Here is a 12,820-nt window from a genome sequence, read left to right as displayed (position 1 = left end):
ATTTTGAACGCGTCTCTTCAAATTCTACACTATCATATATATGTTAACATGTAAATTTTTGTTTTAATGTACAAATGGACTCATTATTTTGCTCGTTTCATTTCCCTTTATCTTTTATGTTTGTTAATTCCGGATCCCAGTGGTAAACCTCACTTGAGGACGGATGATTTCAAATAAATCTTAGTAGTATCGAGGAACTCTATTAGGACTAGGGTTGGCAACACTGGCAGCTACATAACCGTAATTGACGTGAGATAAAAGAAGTCATTCAATCGCTCAACTATTCTAATGTTCTACTATCCAAAAAGCAGTGATTATCGATCTTCAACTTAGTCATTGTTGCGATTACGCTATTCAGCTTTTCGATGTCGATTTTAACATATTGCATGAATAATACAATAAGTTTTTAGTTAATAAGTATAATAAAAACACAACACGATACCGATGATTTGTCAATGATTTTATATAATGATTCAAATGTAAGTAGTTGTAAACTGAAATCATAACGAGAAGAGAATGTAATCTTTATATGATTGCCATAGGCGAGTTAACAGCAGCACTATCAGGTAATACAATGCAATGAGTTAGAATATAATTATGAATTCTAAAACAGTATATTTTAAGGAATGTATAATAAATTTATTTCAAATAAACAGTATTATTTATAACAATAACATACAATTATACGCGGTTGCAACGTATATAAGATTTTTGTTGATTGTAGTTGTTATGTTAATAGTTTCTTATGTAGGCTACGTACTGATAACAAAGTGAAGGTATTGTTTTCAGAGTAAAAACTGAAACATTTCATTATAAAAATATGACAGATTTAAATAATAATTAAAGTTAAAAGTAGGCCTATCGATAACAGGACTGATTTAGAAAATGTGAAAAGTGCTGGATTAGACAAATACTGTACTACAGTTCTGCTTTGATCGAAACTAAATAAGCATTAAAATAACATTACGGTCAGTTATCCTGGCGTGCTTTCATTCATTCACAGCTTTCTGCCCAAGAGCAGGTCTTTCACTGCAAACCCAACCTTTACTATTCTCTGTCTTCCTCTTAGTCTCTGCATACGATCCATATATCTTAATGTCGTAAATTATCTGATACTTCCTATCCCGATTTCTCCTCCCGTTTACTATTCCTTTTAGTAGGCAGTTTCTTCCCTTTTCTCTTCCTGATCAGTTTCAGCATTATTCTTTCGGGTTCTTTCTTCAATCACTCTTTCTAGCACAGCTTCATTTTTTATTCTGTCAGTCCATTTTACACGCTCCATTCATCTCCATATCCATATGTCACAAAACTTCCAGTCGTTTCCCTTCACTTCGTCTTAATATCCATGTTTCCCCCCATACAATGCCACACTCCACACTCCTGTTGTGACGCAATTTTTGAAGCTCTGGTGGACAGGATTTCTTAAATGACACTAAACTTTTATTGCAATTTCCTGTAACTTTAATTTTTTGCTACATTCCATACATAAAGTTATATCTCCGGAACGTTTAATGCAGAGTGCATAACAGTTGGTACACATATTCTTCAGGCTATTGGAAAATTTGTCAGTGGAATAGAAATTTGTTATGTCGCATTTAAAAAAAAATATGTCTCCATATTTCTGTAAGAGTATCTCTAAAGTTAATCCATAAAATGAAATTATTTACTTTAAAATTTTGATAGCGAATAATAAAATTTTGCTACAGACAGTTAAGGAACGTGTTTTTAAGAGTAAAATGTCATATAAATTTTGAATCTGTATTTGAAAATGACTGAAATATATCCATTTCGGTGAACTGCTATAGCCTTAAATTTTCTTTTTGTGAAAATTTGAGTCCAGTTTTCTGTAACTAATTTCGAATTTAAGTTGCTGCAGAAATTACATTTCTACACAAAAATAGAGTAAATTGTGCATCAATTAGGCAAAAAACTTCAAATTTTAGTATCTCCTCTTCATGTTTAAAGCAGTAGACCTTTTTTATATTGAAGTTAGCATCATGAATAAGATCTACATATCATATGTGTTCGAATAAATTTTTAAGATTAACTTACTATTAACTACTATTAACTATTAATGTCGTAGATTTTTCTGTAAATGGTAGTTTATATGAATATCTGAAGTGTTGAAAATTTTAAATAATTGATTAGATGGTGAACTTACTCGTGTTAATTGTGTAAGCATGTGCGACTTACAGCTGTTTCGGTGCTTCTTCACACCATCCTCAGAGTCTACTAGATCTCGGCGTCATCTCGAACTTCGCTACATGTTGTGTGGGCGCGTTCGATTATTGAAAAGTGTTGAAATGTGGTGTCAAATAGTGTGTGTGTTCTGACATTGATCTGTGTGTTGAGAATCTGATCTGGGTGTGTTTTAGTGTGTCTGTATATTTCATATTGTTCTAGTGTGTTGAGTTTTTGGTTTTTGGGTTGTATGTGTAGGATTTCCACATCTGTATTTATGTTATTGTATGTGTGATTGGCATTAGTTACTGTATGTGTTCGGCATATGTAGATGTATTGTGTCCTCTGGTTATTGCTTTAATGTGTTCTTTGTATCGAGTTTGGAATGATCTGCCTGTCTGTCCAATGTAGAAACTGTCGCAACTATTGCATGTGAGTTTGTATACGCCTGTGTGGTTGTATTTATTTGTTTGTGTTGTTTGTGTGCTGAGATGTCTTTGTAGTGTGTTTTCTGTTCTGTATGCTTTGTTGTATTTCACAACAGGCAGCGAAGTTCGAGATGACGCCGAGATCTAGTAGGCTCTGACGATGGTGTGAAGAAGCACCGAAACAGCTGTAAACCGCACATGCTTACACGATTAACACGAGTAAGATCGCCATCTAATCAATTATTTATATTCAAGTGTTAAAAGTAGTGTACGAAAGATTCAACATGGATTGAAAATTTGGTCTATTTTCCAGCCTCAGTGTTACACATGGTCATTGGTCTGAATCTGGTGTGGCCTTCCTCGGGGATATATTATTATTTGCTGTCAAGAAACGAATCAATGATACCCATAAACGAAGACGAAAGTTCTTGGGTCGTCTGTGTGATGTCAATTGGCGGTGCTACTGGTGCAATGACGTCGCATACGTTTATGGACAAGATCGGGAGGAAGAAAAGTCTCTTCGTCGCTGCGTTCTTTTATGAAGTAGGATGGCTACTGATTATATGGACAAAAAGCAAATACGGACTATTATTTTCGCGTATATTGCTGGGGATTGGAAACGGTATTACTCTGGCTGTGTGTCCGATATACATTTCAGAAATCGGCAGTCTTCACAATCGAGAAATCTTTGGAGGACTTACGAATTTGTTCTTATGCAGTGGAATTCTATATTGCTATATTCTGGGGGCTTTTCTTGCATACATCGACATAGGTTTTGGATGTATCGCAATTCCAACTTTATTTCTCTTATTATTTTTACGGATGCCCGAATCACCAGCTTGGTTAGTGTCAAAAGGAAGACTTGTAGAAGCAAAGAAAATACTTACTTGGCTCCGGAAATATCCGTCGCAAGACGTATTGGCGAGTGAAATCAGCAGAATTTCAATCAATGTGAGGAAACAAACAGAACATAGAGGGACTTTTTTGTCGTTATTCAGAAGACATGGGAACTGTAAAGCTATGGGCATCGCAATTGTTTTAATTTTGACTCAGCAGCTATGTGGGGAAAGCGTCATTCTATGTTATGCGAGTTGGGTGCTTGACAAAAGCGGATTTGACGTGGTTCGTCAAATGGCTGCCATAATATTGGGTTCAGCGCTTGTGACAGGTTGCATAATAATGTTGTCCTTTGTGCGTAGAACAGATAGAAGGGATTTGCTTAACATTTCCGGTATTGGATGTTTCCTATCGCTATTGTTAGAGACACTATATTTCGGTACTATGAAACTTAACAGGTCAGAATTGTCTGGCTTCGAATGGTTATCAGCAGCTTTTCTATCATTGTATATGTTTATGTTTTCCTTGGGTTTGGGCCCGATAACACCGATGGTAATAGCAGAATTATTTCCAATAAACGTGAAATCATGCGTAATATCATTAACTGGAACTGTGAATGCCTTGTGCTCTTTCATTCTTTGCAAAACATTTCTTATTTGTACTTCAAAATTTGGATGGGCTTACGTTTTTGGTTTCTTCAGTATATGTTGCCTCATCGGGACTTGTCTGATCTATAAATTTACACCCGAAACGAGAAATAAAACCTTTCCACAAATAATTAACGAAATTTGCAATGGCCCGACTGAACATCTGGTGTTAGGTCTGGGGACTACATTAAAAGCTTACAGGGAATGGTTGAAGTCTGCTCTTGCGGGTGTTGAAGATAATTTACCTCATTTGGATCAAAAACATTTGTCGGATTATAGTAAATATAAAGCTATAAAAGAAAACGAACCCATGGCTCTCTCAGGCACTTCATTAACACAACCTTCATCACAGGAATCTGCAGAATTAAGAAGAAATGATCCTGGGACATCCAAATCAGAAAAACGTAAGAATCAAAATGCAGATGTAGAGAATCATAACGATTCAGAAATGTTAAAGACTCCAGAAATGACAATAAATAAAGAAAATATTTCCTATCAACAGAGCAGTTCTGTTTCTAAAGCTGGAACGTCTGAGGAAGGATTACACTCATCGGACGTAAAACTTATGGCAAATTTAAAACCTCAGAGAGTGCTGAGAGTGGAAAAAGAATTGCGGAAACAAAACAGTATACTTGAAGAAGAATCCTTTCATATCGAAACTGGAAAGCCTCCGAAAAAAGAAGATATTCTTACCGTACCTGGATCATCTCAAGGTCTATCTGGAAGAGGAAAGCCTGGGAAAGCTGATACGATGAAAGAAAAGAGATCGCTCCAAAAATAAAAAGCAAATGCGACTAAAAAGAGCCCTTGCAATGTGACTCTAGAAAGTCTATTAAGAGAGAAGTAATTGAAGAAACCAGTTCTAGTGAAGATAGTGACTGATACTGTCTGTTTCTGCCCCTCAGATATAAACTCGTAAATCAGTCAACCAAAAACGTGAGAAACTAACGAGAGGAATAAAAAAAATATGAAACATTAAAGTAAATTCAATTTAATAATCATGAAGTACATAAAAACCAGAACTTATTATTGTTATGTTTCGTAGAAATAACAACCAATACCAACAAATAAAATATGATGAAATAAATGTAAGATATATTCCGCTTTTCATTTACAGTTCAACTGAGTAAAATTGCGAACGTCACAAATCCAGATGTTAAGAAGTTACAATCAAACTTAGTTACAGATATATATTTTTTATTCAATGCTCAATACCTTCAAGAATTACGACTACCGTAAATCCGATCATTTGCACATGTTTCAATAATCCTGAGTGTGCGTATTTCACTGTAACAATAATCGCCCAGCTGATTTTTGTTTTTTGTTCTTAAGTAGGCCTAATTGGTCTACAACAATGGTCAGCTATAGAGAGCTAAGCAAACATATTTTCTTTGGTCGGCGGGAAAAGGCACTTAAGTCAAAAAAAATAATTTTTCAGGAGAGACTTTCTTTTTAATTTAATCTTAACTGAATATAAGTACAATAATGAAATTCATGTATGTTGGTTAAAGCAAGTTAAAGTAAGACCCTTTTCAATTTAAAAGTGAAACCTCTCCTTACGGACATCTCCAAGATACGGACACTCCTCATATATGGACAGGTTTTTATGCCCCAACTGAAATAATATAGAAATAATGATAAATTTGACTCTCGTTGACGGACACTCTCGGACACGGACACGGACAGCTGTTTCACAGTCCTAAAGCTTGCTTTACCTCCTGACTGCGGACAGAACTTGGTTTTCAAGACCTAATGTGTTAAAAAAATGTAAAATATAATTTTGAGAATTCTGTACAGAAATTCCTTAACATGAAAGAAGACAATAAGGGTCTCGTAGGCTACCACTAGCCCAGCCGGCTACCCCTTGTTAGCTGGAAGCGGGAGGATAAACAAAGTCATAAAATTTGACCTGTCTGATGGGTCCAAGGTTTCCGCGATCGTGAAATTGTATTCGACACCTGATAGGGTTAGTAGGATTATTCTCTCCACTTCAATCAGTTCTGTTTCGAGAGACATGGCACCTGAATGTAAAGGTTAAGTTGAAAACTGTAAATTATAGTAGCGGTACTGCATAACTGTAGACCTAGAATAAAATTGCATGGCACAGTACGTATTTTCTTTTTTCGGTCTTATCTACTGTAGTTCAAAGTTGCAAAGAATGCACTTTAGTACAGTAGCTCCTATTTAGAATTAAACTACAGTAGCTAATACATTTCATTTAAAGCGTGAAGGGATACATAATGCATATTATAAATTTACTGTTAGATTGGGAACCTCCATCCCAATAAAGACACCTCCCAGATGCGGACAGATTATTACGTCCCTTCGATGTCCGTAAATGAGAGGTTTCACTATACAAGAAATTATATTATTTCAAAAATTAGAAAAACTACTAGACTTATGTGAATTAGGTACAACAGAAAAATCGACTTTTTTTACTTATGTGCCTTTTCCCGCCGACCAAAGTTTTCTTTTCAACATAAACAGTGTTGCCAACTCAGCGGTTTTTCCGCTAGATCTAGCGTTTTTCTGTGTTAGTTTAGCGGGTAAAATTGATTAAATTTGTATTGCTGATATAGGAATTTAGCGGGTTGTTCTAGCACTCACAGCGGGAAAATAATTTCACTTTACACTGACAGTGTAGCAATTTAGCGTTTCTGCACAGTATCATAGCGGGTTTTTCAAGAATCGAGCTGGCAACACTGTTACATAAGTTTATAGTGGGTGCTGCGTTTGTCGAAGAAGGTGGTGCTTGAGATATCTTCTCCTGTTGCAACTTATCATTGTTGTCAAATCGGTATGTCATGATAGTTTTACTTTCTAAGAAGGTTCTTAAGTACTAGTTTTAATTTGCATGTGTACAGCTTATGTCATTTTGACGCTACATTTCACTAAACACGATATTACGATTTTGTGGGTTGAATTCAATCATGCGGTATACAACAAAGGTAGCCTTTGAAAACATAGGCATGAATTCCCAATTTAATTGCCTCGTCCGGATTCAGGAAGGCAATAAATTGTTTCCTTCTGTCCAAATAAAGTCATTGTCCAGATTTCTGAAGAAGACACAGATCACAATAATTAAGGAGAAGGATCTTGAACAGCTTCATTTGAAATTCAACAGGCTCGTTTTGATGAATCAATAAATATAACAACTCGTCGAACAAAACGCTTACCCCTAGCTCCAGTCAAAGAAGTGTAGTAAGAGGCTAGTGATAACGACAGTCCTGACGATGGAGAATCTGCACTTTCAGGATTCAGTTGTTCCAGAGCATGGAAGGCTTGCTACATATTATATTTTAAAAAACATTAATGATTACGACATTGAGTAGTAAGTCACACCATTTGAAAATTTGTATCACTGGAGCTAGTTTAAGGTGTGAATTATACATGTGATGTCATTTCTGTATTTGAGAGATTTTGTACAGAATATAATTTATGTTAAGTGAATTAATGAGGAGATACTTTCATACATTTCTAATATATACTGTATGAGATTAAAAGTTAAAATGTACTAAAATTTGATGTATTTAACTTATACAGTGAAACTTCCCAATAGCGGACAACGCCGGGGAAAAATTAAATGTCCGTTATTGAGAAGTGTCCGCTATTTATAAAATCGTTAGTATGTATACAGTACATTAGAATTTCTCATACATATTCAACACTATATTTTATAGTACAGTACAGTAGACAGTGAGATTGTTTACAGTATTCATCCAGAGAGAAATCGTACCAGTAAATGTCTTGTAAATTAAATAAACATCAGTCACTGTACCACTTCACCTTACACAAAGAAATATATAATTGCATCCTCAGTGTATGATTTGAAAATAACATCCTTGTTTTTTTCAAAATTACACTAATCTGAGTTTTTCCCATATTAAACTTTGTGGCCAGCTCACGAACACTTAATTTCTCTTCTCACTATGCATTACAATATCCACTTTCTCTTTTAGTGACAAACGTTTACGTTTTTGTGACATTTCTAATGTGAATGTATTTCCGAACACTCAACTTGACAAATTAAGAAAGTACGAAGTGCTCACGTTCAGTATCACAACTAACAACTGTGCTGCTTACCTTCAATAAAGTGCAAGAACGTTCAAATGCATGATGATGATTGTTGCAAAGAATTTTTTTTCGCGCTATACTGGAGAATTACCACGGTCAATTTGAACCGTGCCGTTACGTTTACCACCAAATTTAAGTAAATACACAATGTCACCAATATAAGAACATGACGTTGGTGTGTGGCGTAGTTGCCGGGAGAAATTTTTTTTCTCTCTCTCTGCCTCCTTCGTTCTGAACATTACTGAGAGATAGCACCAGTGTTAGCCACAAAATGTATTTTCGCAAATATATTGCAAGTAGATTACGTGACTTATTACGTGTCTTAGATGAGGATCTCGAGACAAAACAGTCTTGTGCTATATTTCTTTTTTTTTTCTCTCTCTCTCTCTCTGTCTACCTCCTTCATTCTGAACATTATTGAGAGATAGCACCACTGTTAGCGACAATGTGTATTTGCGTACATATTGCGAGTAGGTTAGGTTAGCTTAGGTTAGCTTTGGTTAGGTTAGCTTAGCTTAGCTTAGCTTAGCTTTGGTTTGGTTACGTTAGTTTTGGTTAGGTTAGGTTAGCTTTGGTTAGGTTAGGTTAGCTTTGGTTAGGTTAGGTTAGGTTAGCTTTCGTTAGGTTAGCTTAGCTTAGCTTTGGTTAGGTTAGGTTAGCTTTGGTTAGGTTAGGTTAGGTTAGCTTTCGTTAGGTTAGCTTAGCTTTGGTTAGGTTAGGTTAGTTTTGGTTAGGTTAGGTTAGGTTAGGTTAGCTTTGGTTAGATTAGGTTAGCTTTGGTTAGGTTAGCTTGATTTCATTCGTCCATGTAGTAGTTAAAATTATATAATATGATAGTTTTTTATTCGTAATATTGATAAAAGAATAATAGGCCTATAATGAAAGCAGTGAATAATTTCATGGTCCCTAAAATTTTTTTTCGTAAAAGGCTAGGTGTTTTTCTATAGGCCAGAAATAAAACAGCAACGCCGTCATAATTACGTACTTTACGCTTTGGCGAACATTAACCGGAAATTTACTTTCCGTCATTTTAATGGTATTCCGTGAAACACACCTTTTTTCCTGTTAATATGCTTGTGATAACCTAGTTTATGATCTTATTACATCTTCATTTTGTTTTAATGCATTCAAAAAACCGCCGTTGTACTACATAAAGCCTTGAACTTGACTAATGGAGTGAATTATTTAAGAATATAATCGCGAATTTGACTACCACCATTTCGATTATATTTTGTTTGATACGGCTCGGTACGGCCCGGTGACTAGTGGCCAGCGAGTAGCGTCGACTATCGATATTCGTCTGCCGTGGGTATTATCCAGTTGTTCCGTATTCCTTTAATTTACAACCGTCTTTTTCTTTCACGCTGTCCGTTATCTGGAAGTTTTAATTGTTGTTGGGAGATACATTTCAGTGTCCGCGTCCGTTAATGAGAATGTCCGCTATTTGGAAGAATTTTATCATAAGGGCCAATGATATTTTGCAGGGGAGTTTTAAAATGTCCGCTATTGGGAGGTGTCCGCTATTGGGAAGTGTCCGTTAAGGGAAGTTTCACTGTATATATTTTTTTAAACATAAAATAGTGATCGGTTTCACTCATTGACAGCCTGAATCCGACAGAATAGGGAAAATAAATACGTGATCGGATTCACTCCAACTTGTGAGGTGAAACCGATCAACAATTAACTTTTTAAAATTATATTAAATTATAACTGAAAACTAAATTAAATTATGGACATTTTATCCTCAAGTTTCAATGAAAATAAATTCAAATTGACTATATGCTGTAACAATTTTACTTGGTATATATCTACAAAAGACTGCAATTTTTGATCGGATTCACCCCACTTTACGGTACTTGTATAATGGTGGTATAAATGTAATATCATAAACACATATTAGAAAGTTGAAAATGTATTATTATTTATTTATTTATTTATTTATTTATGTCTATAACAGAGCACAGCCCCAATTACAATAGATAGTACAGATTTGTTTAAAAAAAACACAGAATTGCATATAACATGAAAAAAAAAAGATATAAAACAGAAAAAAATGCAAGATACAAGTGTAATTACAAATTAAAAATTAGAAATGAAAAAAAAAATAGATACTACCTAAATAAAAGACACAGATATAGATATAAATGAAAAATACCAAATAAAAATAAATTCAAAAGAGTTAAGTATAGACATCATAGCCAAAAATGTAAAATGTAGCTATGGCAAATTACAGAGTAAATATAACACTATATTAATAAATTCAGTATACAGTATTATATAGTAGGACTAATAGGCTTAATTAATTTATTTAAGAAATTCACCACTACAGAATACGTGTTCCATGATACCTGACTACAACTACAACCAACATGCAACTAGAATCCAACATATCATGAAACCATTGCTGTATATAACTTTTTCTTGTACATATTGTACGATAACGAGAAATCTAAATCCTGTTTATTTGATAGATGATTGTAAGTTCGAAGCATTAATAAAAGTGGAGACATTTTATGAGATTTGGTTTTGATGTCTGTAAATAAAAGAGAGATCGCTTTCTCAAATTTGATTTACCAATATTGAAACTAATTAGCTGTAGAAGATCAGGGTTGTATTATTATTATTATTATTATTATTATTATTATTATTATTATTATTATTATTATTATTATTATTATTATTATAGGTGGTTATAATATTAGTGAAAACAACAGAAATTTTAATTTAACTTACGCCAAAATTGTATTATTAATTATCAAAGGAATTAATTATTTCGATAAGAGTGAATGGAGTTACTGTCTATCAATGCATTGTTACGGTATGCCATGGAAAACAAATGACAACTCCTGGATTATGTCTGTCTTCATATTTGTATCGCAAAAATGCGAGATTCTTAAGGATTTTAAATCTCATCAGTGTTAAATTTTCAAGAGTTCCTAATTTGCACATAAATTTTCACTGCGGATTAAGTGATCATCTTGTTAGGAAAATGATATCTAGAGATGATGTATTATGTTACGGTTAACTAAAATGGACATGTAAAATATCTCACAGACATAACCTCAGAAAATTATTATTGCAAATCTCATGATTGCATGTGGAGAGTTGTTTGTAGCAGTTTCAGGTAAGTTGGGTATTTCAGTACGTCTATTATGTTTACACAAGGTAGTCACTATTTATTAAATTTTCTTACGCATAAATACAGGACAAAAATATGCGGAACAGGTTCTACTATATAGAAGTGCGAAACCTTGTGTTATTTCTCATGCCAGAATATTAAAAGATGAAATAATATGAGGCGTGTAGTTGCAAAATCAGATACATCACTTTTTTTTAACGAGTTAATGTTATATTTCATATCTTCATATGATTCTACAACCGCTATAGCACTGTTATGCTCAAAAGCCAGATACATCACATGGATTTGTATGATGAAAAATAGTATTGGTTGTAAATCCTTGGTTCCTTGCAAACGTTTTTCCTTCATACTGAAATATTATGTTTTACTTAGTGATGTATCTGATTTTGCAATTAAACGCCTCATAGGATATAATAAGTTGAATTTATTATTTCCGTGAACTTAATGATTTTCAATCATATCCACTGTGTTTATAATGCAGCAGAACGTTACGTTTAATTAAATAAATAACACTGGCCTGTGTATCAATTAGCCTATTAGTATTCTTCAGAGTATACTAGATTCTCGTTAATCCGGCTCTCAGTAATCCGGCAACTCTCAGTTATCCGACCTTCTTATATACTTATATATACACGTCGGCCACGTATACAGGGACATCATTTTATTTTTACTTCAATTTTTATTGTACCTGAGTTTTTGAATGCACTTCACTCCCACCCCTTCTACTAATGAAGTTCCAACTGTCCTCCAGACAGAATCAAGGCTGCATATAGTAAACAGCACTGAGTGAGTATAGTACGTTCCAGAAATATGTTCGCGTTATCCAGTGACGAAAGAGCTTTCAATATTGAACCATATTTTCGCACAGGTACTGTTCGTTTGCCTACGTCGCATCCCGATTTGCCCCACATGCTTCTGCACGCCCCTCTGTAAAAGCTGGGCTGTGTTAGCTCTTTTCTGAAAAGATTAATTTCTGTTAGGAATTGGACGTTTACGTAATATTATACAACTGTTTAAAATAACTTAAATAAAAGGGCCTCGTTAAGTAATTAACTGTCACGTGATTTTCCCCCTTTCTACGATCCTGCGGCATAACCACTTGGACGGACAGTAGATAGCATGTCTGAGTAATTTTATCTGTGCGGGTCGGGCAGAAGTGAAGATTGAATTTACAGTACGTAAGGTACTCTTTTATAGAGTAGGTACAGAATTATTTCAACATGAGTTACTAGTACGAAGGACGAAACTGGCAATTAGAATTAACTTAGATGCAATAGTCTATAGTGCGATAATATGCACAAAAGAACTGAAGCCTGTATCGAAATGAACGGCCACCATTTTCAAACTTGTGTTTAAATATTCATATTATGATTATTTTTCAATTTAACTTCTTTCTCTATATTGTACGCTAATGTGCTGTAGACAGTATAATATACACTGCATAATGAATACGTTCGCATGGATAACTCAGTTCGTGAGTAAAAACACTTATTCTTAATACAGTACTGCATTTT

This window comes from Periplaneta americana, chromosome 16, assembly GCF_040183065.1.
Source record: "Periplaneta americana isolate PAMFEO1 chromosome 16, P.americana_PAMFEO1_priV1, whole genome shotgun sequence".
NCBI classification, from domain to species: Eukaryota; Metazoa; Arthropoda; class Insecta; order Blattodea; family Blattidae; genus Periplaneta; species Periplaneta americana.
The sequence above is the reverse complement of the archived record's forward strand: the minus strand, read 5'-3'. Positions refer to the sequence as shown.